The 20766-nt window shown below is 39.5% G+C and overlaps 1 long non-coding RNA gene across 3 annotated transcripts in view; it reads left to right on the plus strand.

The window, feature by feature from the left end:
• Positions 1-19143, plus strand: part of LOC116584601 — a 28559-nt gene extending 9416 nt beyond the window's left edge. Inside the window, exons 3-4 of one of the 3 annotated variants that reach the window (XR_004283251.1) lie at positions 8284-8351; positions 18910-19143. This is a non-coding gene — a long non-coding RNA (uncharacterized LOC116584601). Of the gene's footprint in view, positions 1-8283; positions 8352-8416; positions 8523-18909 lie in introns of all 3 variants that reach the window. The other 2 variants (XR_004283250.1, XR_004283248.1) reach the window with 2 other exon arrangements.
• The last annotated feature ends 1623 nt before the right edge of the window (positions 19144-20766 follow it).

Here is a 20766-nt window from a genome sequence, read left to right on the forward strand (position 1 = left end):
CTGGGATCATGACCTGAGCCAAAGGCAGAGGATTTAACCCACTGAACCATCCAGGCGTCCCATCTTTGAACCATTTTTTAATTGGGTTGTTTGTTTTCTTAGAGTTGAATTTTAAGAGTTCTTTGTATATTTTGGGTAACAGCTCTTTATCTGATATATATATTTCACAAGTATTTTCTCTCAGTCTATGGCTTGTCTTATTCTGTTGGCATTGTCTTTTATGGAACAGAGTTTTTTTACTTTAATGAAGGCCAGCCGACCAATTATTTCTTCATGGACAATGTCTTCAGCATTGTATTTAAAAAGTCATCTCCATATCCAAGGTCATTTGGATTTTGTCCTATGTTGTCATCTAGGAATTTCATGGTTACGCATTTTACATTTCAGTCTGTGATTCATTTTGAGTTGATTTGTGTGAAGGGTGGTAAGTTCTGTGTCTAGATTTTCTCTTTCGTTTTTGTTGTTGCTGTTGTCATGTCTTGTTTTGTTTTTTGGGGGCATGTGGTTATTTAGTTTTTCCGGTACCATCTGTGGAGGAGACTATCATTGCTTCATTGTATTGCCTTCGTTCCTTTGTCATGGTCAGTTGACTGTATTTGTGTGGTTCTTTTTGGGCTCTCTATTCTGTTCCATTGACCTTTTTGTATTTTTTCACCAATATCACATTGTCTTGATAACTGTAGCTTTATAGTATCTTTTTTTAAAAAAAATATTTCTTTACTTATTTGAAAGAGGGAGCACACAAAAATGGGGGTAAGGGCAGAGGAAAAGAGAGAAAGAGAGAGAATCCCCAACCAGACTCCCCACTGAGGGGGGAGCCCAATGCAGGGCTCAATCCCAGGACCCTGAGATCATGACTTGAGCTGAAATCAAGAGTGGGATGCTCAACAGACAGCCACCCAGGCACCCTTTATAGTAAGTCTTGAAGTTAGCACTGTTAATCTTCCTACTTTGTTCTTCTTTTTCTTTTTTAATATTGTGTTGGCTATTTTGGGTTTTTGATTCTCTTAGTGAACCTAATAAGCAGTTTGTGAATATCCACAAAATAATGTGTTGAATTTTTTTTTTTAAAGATTTTATTTATTTATTTGACAGACAGAGATCACAAGTAGGCAGAGAGGCAGGCAGAGGGAGAGAGGAAGGGAAGCAGGCTCCCCGCCGACCAGAGAGCCCGATTCGGGGCTTGATCCCAGGACCCCGGGATCATGACCTAAGCCAAGGCAGAGGCTTTAACCCACTGAGCCACCCAGGCACCCCACTGTGCTGGATTTTTGTTTGAGATTGCATTGAATCTATAGATCAAGTTGGGAAAAACTGACATGGTGAAAAACGTGAATCATCCTATCCATAAACATGGATTATTTTTCCATTTATTTAGTTCTTTGATTTTGTTCATCATAATTTTGTAGTTTTTATTATATCGATCTTGTACATGTTTTGTTAGGTTTATACCTAAGTATTTCATTTTTGGGGTGGCAATGTAAGTGGTATTGTAGTTTTAATATCAAATTCTGTTTGTTCAATGCTGGTATATAGGAAAGGAATTGACTCTTGTTTTTTAGCCTTTATCCTGCAACCTTGCCATAATTGCTTATTAGTTCCAGGAGTAGCTTTTTTTTTTTTTTTTTTTTAATTCTTTTAGATTTTCTGTCTAGACAATCATATCATCTACCTACAAAGACAGTGTTATGTCTTCCTTCACATTCTGTATACCATTTCATTCCTTTTCTTGTCTTACTGCATTAACTAAATCTACCAGTGTGATGTTGAAAAGCAGTGGTTAGAGGGGACACTTTTGCCTTGTGCCTGATACTAGTGAGAAAGCTTAGAGTTTTGTACCATGAGGTGTGATGCTAGCTGTAGGGTTTTTTGTAGATATTCTTTATAAAGTGCAGAAAGTTCTCCTCTATTTCTAGTTGACAGTGTTTTTATCATGACTTGGTATTGAATTTTGTCAAATGCTGTTTCTATTTGATGGGATCATGTGATTTTTTTTTTCAGTCTGTGACAAGGGAGATGACGTTAATTGTTTTTTGAATGTTGACACAACCTTGCATATTTGGGACAAATGCCACTTGGTCATTGTATGTAATTCGGTTTACACATTGTTGGATTCAACTTGCTAATATTTTGTTGATTTTTGTGTTTTATGTTCACAGGAGATCATATTTTGTAGTTTTCTTGTAATGTTTATTTCAACTTTTGACATTAGAGCTGATTGCCTCATGATAAATTAGGAAGTATTCTCTCTGGTTCTAAACTCTGAAAGAGATTGTAGAAAATCAGTATAACTTCTTCCTTAAATGATGAACCTATCTGGGCCAGGTGTTTTCTATTTGGGGAGTTTATTATTTACAGTGATTCATTTTCTTTAATCAATATAGGCCTATTCAGATTTTGCATTTCTTTTTGTGTGAGTTTTGGCAAATTATGTCTTTCAAGGCATTGGTTTATTTCATCTAGGTTATCACATTTGTGGGCATAGTGTTGTTTATAATTATTCTTTTATTATCCTTTTAATTTCCCCTCTTTCATTCCTTTTTTCCTCAAAGATTTATTTATTTAAGAGAAAGAGAGGGGGGAAGTGCAGGAGAGATCCTTCAAGCAGACTCTGAGCTGAGTGCAGAGCCCAAAGTGGGGCTCCATCTCACCACCTATGAGACCATAACCTGAGCCTAAACCAAGAATTGGCGCTTAACTGACTCAGTCACCCAAGCACCCCATCTCCTCTTTCACTTCTGACACCAATCTGTGTTCTCTCTTTTTTTCTTTAGTTAGCCTGGCTAGAAGCTTATCTGTTTTATTGATCCTTTTAAAGAACCAGTTTTTGGTTTCATTGATTTTCCCTATTGATTTCCCATTTTGAATTTCATTGATTTCTACTCTAATTCTTATTTTGTTTTCTTCTGCTTACTTTGGATTTATCTTATTCTTCCTTTTCTGTTTTCCTAATATGGAAACTTACATTATTGATTTTAGAGCTTCGTCTTTTCTAAATATATCAGTCAGTGGTATAAATTTCCCTCTAAGGATTGCCTTCACCACCTCCCACAAAATTTGTTGAGCTGTGTTTTTATTTTCATTTACTTCAAAATATTTTAAGATTTCTTCTGATGTTCCTTCCTTGATCCATATATTATTTAGAAGTATTTTTTTAAATCTCCATATATTTTGAGTTTTCCTGTTATCTTTTTTGTTGTTGATTTCTGGTTTAATTCCACTGTGATCTGAAAGCAAACATTGTATAATTTCTATTTTTTTAAATCTAAGAAGATGTGATTTTGGCCCAGAATGTGGTCTATCTTAGTGCATGTCTCATATGAACTTTAGAAGATTATATATTCTGCTCTTGTTGGATCAAGGAGTCTATAGATGCCAATAATATTCAGTTGATTGATGGTGTGTTGAATTCAGCCTTGTTCTTACTGATTTTCTGCCTGTTGGATTTGTCCATTTATGAGAGAAGAGTGCTTCTGTTTTTTGGGGTTCACTGTGTTGTAGCATATATCAGTAGCTCCTTTCATTTTATGGCTGAATAGTTTTGTATTGTATGGATGTACATTTTATCTATTTCCACCAGCAATATTCGAGTGTGCCCATTTCACAGGAACTGGTATCCTCTTCAAAATATCAAACTAATAGATCACTTAATTTCAAAATATGTCATAATTTCTGCTCTATTTAACCTATATTTTTGACTTTATACAATGCCCAGGATGTTCTTATCCATGTAAGTATATCATAAACATTTTTTTCTAAACCCATGCAATTCTTGAATAAGGACTTCACAAGCCCAGTATTGAAGCCCTCCTGGCTTCTGTTGGAGTCTAAGAAATAAGTTGCTTTGACAGGCCTATACTTCCTCCTGGAAATGGGGATTAGTTGATATTAAGTAAAGCAAGTAAGCCAATTAAGATGTGGTGATATAATGAAAATCCTTATCTGTATATTACTGTTTGAAACTTCCATATTATCTCAGCCAATCCTTTCAATATCCCTGCAAGTAGAAAAGATACTTTAATCCTCTGCAGATAATGAAACAAATTAAGAGATGTTAGGAAGTAAAATCTGATAGAGCTGAAACTCAAATCCAGATGCTCCAGTGTTCTTTGTATTTGACTTAAAGTCTCTTGCACCATTTTCCACGGTGCCTACCATTGTGCTAGTGGGGAGTGTGCGCATGTGAATTCAAATCAAAGAGAACAGCATATATAAAGCTAGAAAGGACTGGCTACATAATTTGTGGGCTGCAATGAAAAACACAAATTTGGGACACGTTGTTAAAATATTAAGAATTTCAAGATGTTGACAGCAGATCGTTAAACCAGGTGCAGCGCCCCCCTGTAAGCATGGGGTCCCATTTAACCTTTTGTAGTCCTTGAGGGCCATGATGCTGACCATAGGCATGGGGAAGAATGCCCTATTTAGACAATTACCAGTAAGAATGAAGTGTCCCAAAAAAAGGTGAAAAAGTGAAGCAGAGTGGATAGGTGGGCAGCAATTCATAGACTCTGGATCACGGCAATTTTGTGTTCTGGGCTAATATTGCTAATTTATCTCAAAGGTAGAGGAAGCCACTGAATCATTTTAATTGGAAGAATGGAAACTCAATTTACATTAAAAAATTCATGTGACATACATTTAAAGATGGATCTTTAGGTGCAAAACTGAAAGGAGGAAGGGGAATTAGGAAGAACTATCTATAATTCAAAAGTGTAAGGCCCTCAAGGCCATGAGAGAGATTGGAAATGCAGAACAGGGGCCAGCTGTGGGAGCTACTGCTCTTGGAGAGCGGGCACTTACTTGGCCTTTGAACCCCCGGGAGCGCCAGCTCAGTTCTCCTACCTCCCTGTGCCTCAGCTAGGAAAGCCCCTCCAGGCAGAAAGCTGGGATTTTATCAGAAGGCTCATTATATTTGCATCACCTCTTTTATTTAGGAAGCACAGTTTTATTGGAGCAGTGTCTAAACGAAGTCATTCCTTGTATTTTCTCCAGTTCTGAAATTAAAAAAACAAAAAACAAAATGAAACAAAAACCCCAAAAAACTCTATGCAGCAAGCACAGTAGCAGCTTGACCATAATGGGTGGTGTTAGGGTACGGAGTTGACCACCCCTCAATTAGACAGAGAACACTCTCGATAGTGCAAGTCACACAGCAAGGTTTATTTGACAAGCTTAAGCTTGGGCTCAAGTATACCTGACACAGCGGAGTAGAGACTTGGACCCCAAGGCTAGTTAAGGCAGGGGTTTTTATGGGTCATGACAAGAGGCTTGGTGGCAGAGGGGTGGGGGCAGTTTCAAACTTTTCTGCGATAGGCTGATTAATTGTTGCAGAGCTGGTTATAGGGTTAGGTACTTTCTTGGAAGTGTTTACAGGGGTTAGGTAGAGCGGTTTTTCCTGGAAGTGTTTACAGGGTTAGGTATTCCTGTTACTAAAGCAGGGTGGGAGTCCCTGGAACTAAAGTAAAGTAGGGGAAAGTTCAGCCCTTGGGCCCGAGATGGCTGCCCAAGCCAAGATGGCTGTACTTATGCTAACCCACTCTAACATTCCCCCTTTCAGTTGTTCATAATGAGGAATCTTGCTCATTTGTAGGGCAGTCAGGAGTGGACAACTTTTCATATTGTTGTCTTAAGACCAAGAGCTGGACGGTATTAACACGGTCCTTTACAAAATTAATAAGCTTATTCAGAATGCAAGGGCCAAAAGTTAGAATGAGCACACGCAAAACAAATGGGCCATCTAAGGTAGAAACTAGGGTGGTGAACCAGGGGGACTTATTAAACCAAGCGTCAAACCAGTTCTTCTGTGCCTCCCTCTCCTTCCTCTTGGCTAATCCTTCTCTCACCTTAGCCATAGATTCACTACCCCAGTATGGTCGGCATAAAAGCAGCATTCTTCTCCTAACGCGGCACGTAGTCCCCCTTGTCGGAGGAACAACAAATTAAACCCTCTTCTATTCTGGAGTACTACCCGGACAGGGAGGTAAGAGATAAAGGAATTGTTAAAGTAGACTTACAGGTTCCTGGTCGGACCTGTCGGGGTAGGCGGGTAGGCGGTCGGTCAGGCTAGGACTGTGAGGGCAGTTAAGTCCCCAGGGGAGAACCACTCTGTCTGTTTCAAGGACTTGTCAGTAGGTAAGGAATTTTAATGATTTTCTTCTGCCTCTGTTTCCCACATCAGCTAAACTTGAGGTGGGATGGCCTTAATTTTCTTGGCCTCCGTAGTGGAAGTGGAACAGTGGTGGTATATACTTTTGAATTTAGTAATCCAACCAACTCCTCTAAAATGGTGTCTCCCCTGGTGGATTAGTTAACATTCTGGGAGTAATTTCTGCTGTGGTGAAGGAAACAGAATAAGAAAACATTTTAAAAATGTTAAAATGGGGTGTAAGTTACCTTTTTGTATTCTTATTCTATGGAAATACGGAGACACCCCCCCCCAACTTCTTGCAACTCCCTGAGTAAATGCCTAATTAAATGACAAAGCTATTTCCCCAAGAGTAGCACGCCAAGCTGCTAGCCAGGAAATCAGGGAGTTTTACAATGTTAGGAGCACGTTTGTTTATTTGGATTTCGCCTGGTAAAAGATGTCAAATGGAATTACCTGCTCCTTAAGGGATTTCTAGTGTTTTCTCCTTTGAGAGAACTGTTTTCTGTTTGTTTGTTTGTTTGTTTTTAAACAAGACCTTGTCCTCTGGCCTCTGGTTCCACCAAAAGCATCAGTCTTTTCTTCAATAACTTCTATAATTTTAAAAAGTTGACATTATTTGGAATCCTATAATCAATTCCCGCTCATTCAGCTCTCCCTCCGCAGGAGATAATGGCCTGTATGACTCACACGAGGATGCGAGGATGCATGAGCCTTAAATCAACTAGCTTGCCCCATTCAGCAGTTTGGATCCTTGCCCTAGTATTTATTGGAGCCACTCTATCTCGGCTATGTGAACTGTAATTAGGAATGCCCCAAAGAAAAAAAGTGTTGTTCCTTACATTGCATAGTACTTTAATATATTTTTTTAAAGATTTTATTTATTTATTAGAGAGAGACAGTGAGAGAGAGCATGAGAGGGGAGAAGGTCAGAGGGAGAAGCAGACTCCTCGTGAGCTGGGAGCTCTATGTGGGACTCGATCCTGAGACCCCAGGATCATGACCTGAGCCAAAGGCAGTCACTCAACCAACTGAGCCACCCAGGTGCCCTGCATTGTACTTTGAAAAATTGATTTTTCAGAAGAAAATGATTTTCCAGGAAGAATAAAAAACTATGACCATACCCTGGGTCTCTGTAATGTCCCTAATTTCACCAGTATTTTGGCTGTTCATTTAACTTTAGATTTTCAGGTGAAGTTCTCACGGAATCACTCCCTTTTTGGCAACTAGAATACAGTGCCAGTAGGTAACGATAGATGCCTTAATTTACAGAGTCTAAATAAATACATATTTTCTGTGTGTGTGCTACTTAGAAGCTATGATTGCAGGTGCCAATGTTAACTGTGATTTTTACAAATCGAAACCAGAACATTGTTCTAAAAAGTTGTTTTTCCGTTTTGGAGCCTAACATGGCAAATTAAGTGTAAATGAAGCTGGGCTGAAGGTAATCCCAAACAATTGGAGGACATAGGACTCCAATACCTAAGATTATGTCTGATGCTGCTTTAGTTAAGTACTGTGGTCCGTTCTCCAGAAGAGATAAAACCAATAGTAATATTTAGAGAGATAGATGTATAAATATCTTTACTAGATAAATTCCCATGAATCCTTTTTATAATTAGATGGTATAATGTTGAAACAACAAATTACTTTTGCAGAACATAATTTTCCTATACTGATGTTTTGTTTCAACTTAAATCTTTGTCAAATAATTTAATGCCCTGGCTGGTTTAATTCATTTAAAAGGTACTTCTGGTCTTACTGCTCCAGTGGAATGGGGCTGTCCTTTTAGAACTTAAGTAAGACAAATTAAAGAAGTTTACACTAGTGACAGTTCAAGTGAGACAGGGACTTCGTTTCCCTTTGTCTTTTTTCCCAAAATCTTCTCCTTGGTATTAACACTCTCAACTGTGGTTTCCAGGAAATAGAAATTCATTCCCATGAGAAATTTGGCCTCTGCTTCCTCTTCTCAAGATTTGAGTCCCTAGATGTGGTCGTTTCTCTTGTCTTGACTTTCCTTCTTGCTGGCATGTGAACCTAATAGTTCAAGGGGGACACAAACTTGGGTTGATACCTCCTCGTTCTTGATTTTGTGTGGGGCACTTACCCTGTTTAATTCTTCCTTTCCTCATCAGGAAGATGGAATTGATGATATTGTCTACTTAACAAAAGAGGTCATTTATGGAAACTCTTCTGGTGCAAAGTAAGCATTCCATAAATATCACATTTTGTATTAGTTCTTAACAATTCTTCCTCACTCGGTGCTAGGACCTTGTTGGCAAAGGCAGCCGGGACAGGAGCAGGAGTGCTGCTGGGGATGAACAGTGAGGCTTCTGCCGATAGAGAAGGACACAGCAAAGACAGCGACTAACACGTAAGAGCTGCTGTTCGAAAACCTACAGCATTTGGCTTACGAATGGGTATATATCATTATGAGGTAGGATATTCAAGGAACAAGAGGAAGGCCAATGGAACCTGAGTGGCAAGTGTCAGGAAGAGATAGGTAGGAGATAGAATTGGGAGATAGTCAGAAGGTGTATCATGTAAGTCCACACAGATTGTTGCAAAGACTTAAAATTTTGTTCAAAGTACGAAGGAAAGCCATGGTGATGTAGAAACGTTGGGGTTTGGAGCCAATGGCCACAAAAGAATTCTTGAGACATCTTCGGTGCAAAAAGGTGATCTTATTAAAGCATGGGAACAGGACCCGTGGGCAGAAAGAGCTACCCTGGGGTCCTGAGGAGTGGCCCATTAAATACTTTCAAGTTGGGAGTGGTTAGGGATAGTTTAAGTCTCTAAGGCATTTTGGAAGCAAGGTTTCCAAGACCTTGAGGGGGCTAGCCGTTGTTAGAAAAGGTCATTTATTACCGTCTAATAAAAACTTCGTCATGAGACTCTTCAGATGTGTATCGGTGGGCCATATGCTTGGAGGATGACTGTTAACTTATATCTTAGGGGTTAGAGATAAAGAAAGTTTCCAGAGGAATTTTTATATGCCAAAGTAGACTTAACAGGATCCTGGAGGACTGGGATAATGTTAAGCTAAAATTGCCCTTTGCCCTGAGCAAAGTATTAACACTGAGGCAGCTGAGTTCCTACAGGAATGTCATTTTGCCTCTTTCAAGGACTTGTCCATGGGTTATTAAGTAAGGAGATTTAATTTTTTCTTCTGCCTTTGTTTCCCACATTAATGGGATAGGTTTGAGGAGAATTCAATTATGGTCTGACTTACAGTTTTCAAATTATATTTTCAAATCTTTCATAGAGAATGGATTATGGAGGGAAAGATAGAAGCACAAAGACTAGAGAGGACATTATGACAGTAATCCGGGAGGGAAATTCTAGCAACCTGTTTGGAGAGATAGGGATGGGAGCACTACTTGCAATCATGGCGCTCACTGATGGTACTGCTGATAGGACTTCTGCGGATTAAACTAGGCTGTGAGGGAAATCAAAGATGACGCTTAATTTTCTTTTATAGGAGTGCCATTAATTGAGATGGGGCAGAATGTGTGAGGAGCAGACTTTGGGGGAGGGAGGTCGAGAGTTATGCTTTGGTCATGATGTCTATGAGACACTAGACCATGATTTCAGCTAGGATTAGATATGGCTATAACAACAGCTTAAATAAGATGGACTTTTATTTTTCTCCATCTTAAATAAGATGGGCTTTTGGAGGTAGGCAATCCAAGGCTGGAGAAGCAGATCGGCTTCACAAGGTCCCTGGAATTTAAGGCTATCTCCAGCTTTCTGGTCTGCTGTCTCTTGGTCCTGGCCCTCATGAGCTGAGCTTGAATTTGCACAATTATAAGCACGTTTCAAAAAACAGGATGCAGGAAGGAAAAAGACGTGGCAAAGACATATACTAGCCAGCTTGTAAGGAACATTTCTGGCAGCTTGCAAGATACCTAAACTTATACCTTGGTGACTTAAATCAATCACATGGTCATAGGCAGCTGCAAGGGGCTCTCAGAAATGGGGTTTTTATTCTGGGCATAACGTGTTCCAACTAAAAATTCTATTACCAAGGAGTAAGGGGAGAATGGATATTAGGAGACAACAAATTTCTGCCATGCCTGGTTTGTTCTCTCCCTATTTCTCAGGACCTTCGTGTCTCTACATTACTTGGCAATTTAAGGCCTCATCTTATTTGACCTTCCTTTGGCTTCTGTGTCACAGTTTTCTTGTTTGTTGTTGTCTTCTTCACGTTGTTTTTACCCTACAGACTGCCCCTCTAACTCCAAAAGCAAGTTAAATGGCTCACAAAAGGGACACCACATCTGGTGCCAGCCACTTCTCCAGGTCCACTGGCAGCTCCTCTTCTTGTCCTGAGCCCTGCCCATTTGGTCCAAGACCAGTACCTGAGGATCTAATAGACTCCCAATAAGAAGGGAAGTAAATGTATTTCTCTCAGGCCCTAGCTGGATTTATCCATGGCTAAAAGATACTAGTGATTATGATCTCATGAGTGCCCCTATAGCGGTGTGCTATGTTTGTTGTGAGAGACACTGAAATATCTTCCTGTCTGAGAGTCTCTCCCCAAACTATTCATCACTATACACCACTCCTGAAGGGCCTCTAATTCCTTTCCCCAAACTGCCTTTGGAATTAAGCAACTTAAATAGATGTTTCTAGAAAGTCTTTGTTAAACTACATGTGTGTGTTACCTGAGAAAGGGAGAGATAGTCTGTGGGCGTTTGTAAATCAAAACAAATTACGGTTCATTTTGGCTCCTTTTGAGTCCGTGACACCCCGTGAAATCATGTCACAGACAGGGGTAGCTCAAAGTAATGTTCCAATAAAGGGATGATATTGAAACTTGCTTGGTTCCCATCCATGGTAGCAGTAATCATCACCAAGGTTAGATCTTGCTTAAAAAAAGGAAGTTGGATAGTCCAAGGCAGTGCAATTCAACTTTCAACTGCGACAGCCAATTCAAGAAAGGCTCTGGTGATGGAAAGTAACTAAATTAAAGCCTAATTTAGTTTGCTGCTTCGTGAGTCATGAATTCATTTTCTTGGTTACTTTGTGCAGAATTCATTTCTTCCTCTTCTCAGCTCTGCTTCTCGGGGGTGGGGGTGATGGTTCCCATCACTACTAAAAGCAGCAGATCTTCTGTGTGGCCACTGAGGTCATGCTTCCAATGCCAACCAGTAATTTTACGTATGTCTGTCATGCCTGAAGCCAAGGGCATCGACTTTGGTGTAAGAGAGTATCTTTGGAAGCCAGCAGCCCTGTCTCTGGCCACTGTTTAAACTTCTATCACCAGTGCGGCAGGTGTGCTGTGCTTTCAGATAGTTTGCTAAACAGTTCTACTCTTTTCTTCTTTGTAGTTTCCTCATGTTATAGTTCAGAGAAATCTGTGGGGACTGGATAGGAATGTAACTCATTCAGTTATTCAACAAATATTTACTCAAGGCCTGCCATGTATGCACAGTGTTCTAGGTTTTAGGAACACATCAGTGAATAAAACAGATGAAGCCCTTGCTCTCACGGAGATTCTATTCTTGTCTCCAGTGTGGGAGAAGACAATAAACATATGACAAACACAAAGCCCAATGTCAATTCCCTTTTTCCTTTAGAAAATTTTTCATTGTTCTTGAATGAACAATTTTCTCTAAAAAATTTTCTTTAAAAAAAATTATTTTTCAAGATGTCCTGGGTGCTGCATGTAAATAGACTCATGATGATTCACTCCATTTGACTCCTGGGATAAACATGGGATAAATTAGATTGGGAACCTTTGCTACATAACAAACAAAGCAAGGGTTTGAAAAGAAAGAAGCCTACTGATGATCTCATACTTTATAGAACACATAAACCTCACCCAACATAGGGGTGCCTGGGTGGCTCTGTGGGTTAAGCCTTTGCTTTTGGCACAGGTCATGATCTCAGGGTCCTGGGATCGAGCCCCCAAGGGGCTCTCTGCTCAGTGGGGAGCCTGCTTCCACCTCTCTACCTGCCTGCCTCTCTGCCTACTTGTGATCTTTCTCTCTGTCAAATAAATATATAAATAAAAAATCTTTAAACCTCACCCAACATAAAGTATCATGTAAACTTGTCATTTTGAAGATGAAAAGATTTGAATTTCCCAAATACAGTCTGCAACTGAGAGAAGACATGGCTGTTGCTCCATCAACCTTGACTTTGGTTTTGAAGATCCCTTTGGAGTTACATTGCAAAGCCGCCTTATATGTGCAGTTTGACACGGAGACTTTCAAAGATATTTAATGATGGAGCATAGCCGACATTTTTATTTTTATTTTTTGAAGATTTTATTTATTTATTTTTTTTATTTAACACAGAGAGAGAGAGATCTCACAAGCAGGAGAGGCAGAGGGAGAGGGAGAAGCAGATTCCCTGCTGAGTAAGGAGCCTGATGAGGGACTCCATCCCAGGATCTTGGGATCATGACCTGAGCCGAAGGAAAATGCTTAACCAACTGAGCCACCCAGGCACCCCACAGTTGATGTCTTTAGAAGTCCAAATTGGTGAGGCAACATCTTTTCATGTCACAGGTATTTGAGTGACCATGTTCTAACGTGAAACTGAAGCAGAGTACACTTGCCAATTGGGTCAGCAGAAGTCAGGAAGGAGTCTCTACAAGGTGTCCGCAGGCCAGTTCAGATAAGCCAACACTTGTTAACACTTGCTCAGCTACTGAGGCTCTACTTGTAGTTTCAAGGGTGCAGACTAAGAAGTCAGTCACAAGGAGGGGTGCCTTGAATAAACAGGCCCCTTGATATCTGTTAGCAAAGTCTAGGTTGCCATTGCCTGTCACATCCCTGGGTTAAGGCAATTTATGTTGTTGATAAGACCATGAAGCCTCAGGGTGGTATCAGATTTATAGAGGGCAGGGCATGGTGTAGTGCCCTGAGGTCTTGTACTCTCCAGTGGCTCTGTGCTTGACCAAAAATTAGTCAAGGTAGGGCTGTTTCCCACAAAGGCATTTACTGGTGGGGTTAAGGTCTTCATACTTTGAAATTCTTGGACCACACTTTGATGTTGTTGGAAATTAAAAATTTGCAGTGCATGTTCCTAGAAACCCAAGCCTCTCCAGGTTATGCATTCTTTCAGTAATTCAATCCACAAGTATTCATTATGTGTCTACTATGTGTGTGGTATGCGTGGTACTGTTCTAGGTATTGGGGACACAGCAGTGACTGATACTGATGAACATCTTTGCCCCTCACCGTATCTACTTTCTAGTTGGGAAGATCAAGACTGACTTACCCATTAGACCAAGTAAACACAGTGCCTAAGCCTTTAATTTTAACTTCTTTTAAAATCAGAAGAAAAAGAATACAAAATAATGAATGGAGTCAGACTATATTTGTCTTTATGCCAATATAGTCGTCATATAAATTTTTTTAATAGCGTGTGTGTATGTGTGTGTAAGAAGAGGGGCTCTCACACCTAGGGTCCATGAAAGTCATATGCAGCTGAGGGGGAGACAGATAAGAACGAAGATTTTAAAAATAAAAGATGTAGTCTATTAGAAAAAAATTTTAAAACAATGGAAATTAAAAATGTTAGGGAAAAAGGAGCTCAGAAGCAACGTTTTCTGTTACAAGTGCCATTTGAGACCTGAAAGCAGTGAGGAAGGTGTCTGACACATGTGGGGAGATTATTCTTGGAAGAAGGAGCAGCAAGTGCTGAGACCCTGAGGTGAGAAGACGCTTGATATCTGAATGACAGCGAGGAGGCCAGTATGACTAGAGGGCTAATACATAGCCGAAAACAAATAGGAGAAGAGTAAAAGGTGAAGTCACTAGATTAAAGGTGAAGTGACTAGAGGTCAGATCATGGGAGGTTTAGGTAAGGTGATAGAATGAACTCTGACATATATTGACCTGATAAAGGGATTTTTATATCTTCCAACATCCAACTTTGCACTTGGTTTTCAATAAATACTTTTTAGTTGAATGACAATGTTTCTGCTTGTTACAAGGGGACAGCAAAAAGCCCCCATGGAAATGCCATGCACTGTTCTTTCCAAAGAAAGAACACTCCCCCTAGATGTGCTTCACTCACAGTTCCCTGAAATTTCTTTCAGAGCATTTGCTTTGGTTTGCAATGCCATGCTTATTTGTATGATGATTTAAGGTCTAGTTTGCCATCTAAGGCACATGAGGGTAGAAACCATATTTATTCTAGTCTCCTTTCCCCTAACCCAGGCACAGTGTGTAGAATAGAAATAGCTACTTTACGACTGAATGTTGAACCAAAAATGAAGAGAAAATACTTCTTTGTATCAAGTTCATTTTATTTGGATTTACCTATTGAATAGACTCTCCTGGGCTCTAGAAATCTGCTTTTTAAACTAATGGGGGAAAATATGAACACTTAACCTAGTCTTTGACATCAACTGGTATATTAAGCTAATAATCCTTCCATCTGCCCATCACAATCATCCACAGTCCACATGGCTCTCTTCTTACTGAGTTGGTATGCAGCCTCACAGAACAGTCCCCACACACTGTCCCAGGTGCCCACTACCGCATGCTCTGTTTTGCACTCGCGACAAAACCCATCTGCCACCCTTCATCTAAATCAAGCCAAACAGCTTTAAGTCAACTTTTTGCTCCCAGTGGGCTAAATCCACAGATATGGTCTGACATTTATGGGCATTACATCTGCAAAGTCATCGTGACTAATTAGCACCCACTTCTAGTACCCATCATAGTCCATCAACTCTTTGCTGTTCTTGCTGAAAGGACGCTCTTTGCTCTCATTGGGCCAGCTCTAACTCAGTAGTTGGTCTGTGATGCTATGGCTGCACATGTTTCTCCTCCCCCCAAATAAAACTCATTGCTTAATGAATTGCTCTTCCGTGTCTAGCTTTTACAATTCAGAATTTCGATTGGGTCCTAAAATGTTATTACATTTCATGAAAACTCTGCTTTTTGAACTTTTTCTATTTTCTCTAATACCATGGTTTTATATACTGTTAGTTTTCAGGAGTTTTGGACCCAGTGTAGCATAGGTAGTATGGATCCACTGCAACCCCCCAGTCCCAGGATCCCTTCTAGTCTCTTCTCATTCCCAACAATTCCAACCCTGACAAAGCAAGGAACCAAACTTAGAAGCTGAGAGGGAGACTTTGAGTGTTCCACAATGCAAACTCCGGGAGACTGGGAGAATCTGATTTGAAAAGCATGATGGGTAGAGGATGCTGGTGTCGTTTTAGGACTCTGGACAGACAAAACATGGCATGATGCCCCAAGTCCCGGATGAATGTGTGGTTGTCATTATTGTTATTTTGACTGTTACTGACTGTACATTTACTCTGTATTTAATGATTGTTTACATTTTACATTTTATTATTTGTATTTATATTTACGTTTTATTATTCAGTCCCTTATCAATCCTATGATACAGATATTACTATTTTTTTTTACTTTTTATTTTTGTTAACATATAATGTTTTATTTGCTCCAGGGATACAGGTCTGTGAATCATAAGGCTTACACATTTCACAGCACTCACCATATCACATACTCTCCCCAATGTCCATAACCCAGCCACCCTATCCTTACGCCCCTCAACCCCAGCAACCCTCAGTTTGTTTTGTGAGATTAAGAGTCTCTTATGGTTTCCCTCCCTCTCGATCCCATCTTGTTTCATTTTTTCCTTCCCTACCCCTACAATCCCTGCCCTGCCTCTTAAATTCTTCATTTCAGAGAGATATGATAATTGTGTATATATATTATATATATATATATATATATTATATATACCACATCTTCTTTATCCATTCGTCTGTTGATGTACATCTAGGTTCTTCCCATAGTTTGGCTATGGTGGATATTGCTGTTATAAACATTCGGGTGCACATGCACCTCTGGATCACTACACTGGTATCTTTAGGGTAAATACCCAGTAGTACAATTGCTGGGTCATAGAGTAGCTCTATTTTCAACATTTTGAGGAACCTCCATACTGTTTTCCAGAGTGGTTGCAACAGCTTGCATTCCCACCCACAGTGTAGGAGGGTTCCCCTTTCTCCGCATCCTCGCCAGCATCTGTCATTTCCTGACTTGTTAATTTCAGCCATTCTGACTGGTGTGAGGTGGTTTTGATTTGTATTTCCCTGATGTAGAGTGATGTGGGGCACTTTTTCATGTGTCTGTTGGCCAACAGATATTACTCTTTTATCCCACTTTACCAATGAGGAAACTGGACAATGAAAAGTTAGGTACTTCACAGAGTTGCATAGCTAGCAAATAGTATAATCAGGATTTGAACCCAGATCTCATAATTTCCCTCAGGCCTTGCTACTGAAGTGCACTTAGAGGGCAAGAGTGGGGAAAACCAGAAAGACACAGAAATCTTACTTCCTTATTTTTGTCTGGGGCTGGTCCTACACTTTCCCAGACAAAATGGGGAGGTATTGAACTATCTCGATTACTGCTGTTTCTAATACCTAGACAGCACCTCATGAACAAGCGCTAAACAAATATTTGTAGAAGAAATAAATGATAAAGAACCAGAGGTTCAAAGCTACCCTCACATAGTTCTTGGTTTCTAGCACAGATCTTTCCAAAATATTTTATTTTTTATTTTTAAAAAGATTTAATTATTTTTTTTTTTTTTTTTTTTTTTTTTTTACACTTTAAGTAACCTCTACAACCCCAAGGTGAGTTGGATGCTCTACCAACTTAACCAGCCAGGCACCCCCTCCAAAACATTTTAAATGAAGACTTTGATGTGGTTGTTTCAGAAAGAAGAAATGGCATTCCGTGGTTAGCTGTGGTTCTTTTAAATCACACTGCTCAGGGCAGATCCCTTGCTTTGAGCAATGCCTGACAGCTCCTGCATATCAGCTTGTTAAGTGACCCTGTGGTCCTCATTGGAAAATACTGTTCCTTGTTTTCTATTCTAAACCTCAGCATAACACACTGATGATGGTTAAACAGGTGCCAGTTTTCACCCTAGAGTAGTCTACCTTTCAATGATGAGAATTCCTAGGAATAGGGCTGAGGCAGACCCTCACATTGTGCTCTCTATCAGGTGAACCACAAGGCCATCATTGCCCACCCAAGCTCCCAAGCATTTAGAAAATGTCCTTTGTACCATTAGAGGACCTATCTGTATCTAATTACTTCCTGGTTTCGACACAGATAAGGTGAACTACTAAAATCTCATCTCTGGAGCATAGATTATCTTCTAATGTTTAAGGTAGTTTTGCTAATAGGTGACCCTTAAGTAAACCTCCTAAGAAGAGCAATCATGTCTAAACTTTTAAGCTCTGCATTGAAGGGAACAACCATCTCATCTTCCCTCAGATCAGTTTACTACCAGGTAAATATTTAGTTCAAACGAAAAACAATTCTGTATTGTACTGTTGAAACCTTACTTGTAGCTAACCCCAAATCTCCAATTGTCCTCTTCCCATTGTCCTGTCCTTGATGGAACTCCTTCTGAGCTTCCCTTTAGCTTCCAAAAACGCCACCTAGAACAGAAGTCCTTAACTGGGTGCAATTTTTCAACCAGGGGATATTTTGTAATATCTGTAGACATTTTTGTTTGTTAGGATTGGGAGGATGATACTGAAATCTACTGGTAGAATGTAAAGATGCTATTAAACATCCTGCAATGCAAAGGACAGCCTACCCCGCCCCCCATGATCCCTTCTAAGACAGCAACAGTGCTGCTATTGAGAAACCCTGCTCTACGGTATGAGGCATATTAATATCTTGGTGGTCCTAGTGACTGCCATAGAGACCTCTTTTTTCTATATTTATTGAATTTAATTGTATTGACATGAAAAACAGCAAACCTGATATTTATGAATAAGTAGAGGAAAACATGAGCAATTTACAGAAATTGTAAAGGTTAATTATTAAGTGACGACGCTGGGCTAGGCATCATGTCCTTACAACTCCGTGAAAAAAGTATTGCTTTCTTCTCCATTTTACAGAATGGAAGTGAAGTTCAGAGAGAAGTTCATAAACACGCTTCAGGTCACATAGATTGAAAAAAAGTAGAGCTGGGATCTGAATCCCAGTGTGACTCCAAAGTTCATGTTCTTTCCACAACAGCTTCAGAATGATCCTTTCCCATGGCGAAGAGAAGCACAGAAAGCAAACTCTTGAATGACTCATTTCCTGAAATTCCTACTTCACAGCCCCGAGGCATATGTATCCATCCCCTGACCTGCTCTCTCCCAGCTGCCTCCCAGTGCGGCCTCCTGCACAGGAGGAGACAGGTGCAAAGAGGAGACACCCACACTGGTGGTGTGATCTTAACCCTTTAGGAAGCATTTGGAAATCCTCCTCTTATTTATCCCTCTTGGTAATCCTCTGAAATAGGCGGTATAAGTATTTTCATGCTCCTTTTAGGCACAAGGAAACTCAAGTTTGATAAGGTAGATTGCCAGAGGGCTTGTGGCTGGTAAGGAGCCAAGAAAAATCCAGATTTTGACTTCTCACTTGAGCCTTTTTCTTCTGCTTGGTGCTTGAACCGCCCCGCTGAGTCTCCCTTTTAACCATCTGCTCACTTGCTCATCAATAATTTTGTGGCCTTTATTACAGAAAAAGTCCAAAGCTGACACTGCGAGGTACCGTGATTGCGCTGGTGGCCTTTGTTTCAGTTTTCTCATCCACTTTGTATTATGGGATAACGGTGAGCCAAACCCCTCTCTGCCCCCTCTCAGAACATCTGTACAGCTATGACTAAATATGTACGTAAAACTTTTGATTCACTTTAGAATGTGTACTCTTTTACACTGTTAAATATGTTTCTTTCTATTTTTCCAGTACTGGGCGGTCATCATTAATACTTCAGGGAGGTCTCTCTCTTCTCCTGAAGCTGAAATTGTGATTCCTGCGCTGTGGGGTCTGGAGAACGATGGAGCTGATTAACTTCCTCCCGTGGTGCCCACCCAGGAACAAAAGATCTTGTAAGATTGGCTTTTTGGCAAAACAACTTAATTGAAGTTCTCATCCACTTCTTACCCAAATGTAAATGATGGTAAAGAGCAACGTAAAGAAATAAACCATTACTAATACTATATAAAAATATGGGTGACTATTCACTTGATTTCCAGATCAAGGAAAATTTTATATGTGCAGAAGTAATGAAAGAATTCTCAGAAGAGTAGAGCACAAGGTTGAGAACCAAAGTTTGGAAAATTTTCCTTCCCCAAAGTTGTAAATAAAATTAAAAGGCGGCCATGGAAATAGAGACTGGAAGGGATACAGGGGCTTTGGAGGGGCTGCTCGTGGTTTGTTTCTTGGTCTTGGACTGGTTAAATGGTGAATACTCATCTCATTGAGGGGTACACTTACTTTATATTCATATGTGTGTGTATATATATCAACAAAAAGTCAAAGGCAAACAGAGAAAGGCAAAAGCAAACTGATATATTTCATGAGTTTATGATTAACATAAATGCAAAATAATAATGAAACTCAAACAGAAGAAAATGGACCAGAGAAATAAAAATAATTAATGAACACAAAAACATTTAAAAATATTTTTAATCATAAAAGCAATGCCTGTATATGCTAAAACAAACAAACAAACAAACAAAACTTTCAACAATACAGAATAATACAAAATTAAAATTAAGATTACTTCATTCTGGGGCACCTGGGTGGTTCAGTGGGTTAAAGCCTTTGCCTTCAGCTCAGGTCATGACTGCAGGGTCCTGGGATCGAGCCCAGCATCTTGCTTTCTTCTAGGCAGGGAGCCTACTTCCCTTCCTCTCTCTCTGCCTGACTCTCTGCCTACTTGTGATCTCTGTCTGTCAAATAAATAAATAAAATCTTTAAAAAAATAAAAAAAGATTACTTCATTCTTCCTTGACTCAGTCTTGTTCCTCTGGAGGAAACCACTATTAACAGTTTCTTTTTCATCCTTCTCGAAATTTTCTATATCTAGTATAAATGGAATGATACTATGGTAGTGCTCATAATATTATCCTTCCAGAAAATTTCTATTTATAAACATACATATATATTTAAAGCAAATAAAATCATACTGTATATCCATTTTTGCTTTGTTTTATTTTGTTTTGTTTTATTGAACAATGTCTCCTGGAGATCTTTCTTTATTAGTATGTGAAAATCTACTTCATTCTTCTTCATGGATTTACATTATTCCATCGTACCACGATTTACTTAACTATTTCTCTATTGGATATTGAGGCTGGTAAGTGTGTGAGCATACACCGTGCATGTGATTATAAGTGATGTTGCAATTAAAATTTCTGTAATTATTTTTGGGCATTTGTTTGAACCATTGCAGAAAATTCTTAGAAATGAAACTGTGGAGTCAGATGCATAGTATTTTTAAGTTTTGTGAAGTAGTTCCAAATTGTTCTTCAAGGAGTTTGCTTACCTTTGTGTAAGGCATGTATATGATGGTGCTTGCTATCTTCCCATTCCTTTACCAATGCTAGATATTATCAGTCTTATTAGTCCTTGACAATCTAATTGGTTTAAATGGCTTTCACTTTTATTTTTTTATAGAGGCTTCATTTTTTAAAAGAAGTTTTAAGTCAACAGTAAAATTAAGAGGAAGAAACAGGGATTTCACAGAAACTTCCTGCCCCACACATGTATAGCTTCCCCCATTATTAACATCCCTTACCAGAATGGTACTTCTTTTTT

This window comes from Mustela erminea, chromosome 2 (assembly GCF_009829155.1).
Source record: "Mustela erminea isolate mMusErm1 chromosome 2, mMusErm1.Pri, whole genome shotgun sequence".
In the NCBI taxonomy this organism is placed as follows: Eukaryota; Metazoa; Chordata; class Mammalia; order Carnivora; family Mustelidae; genus Mustela; species Mustela erminea.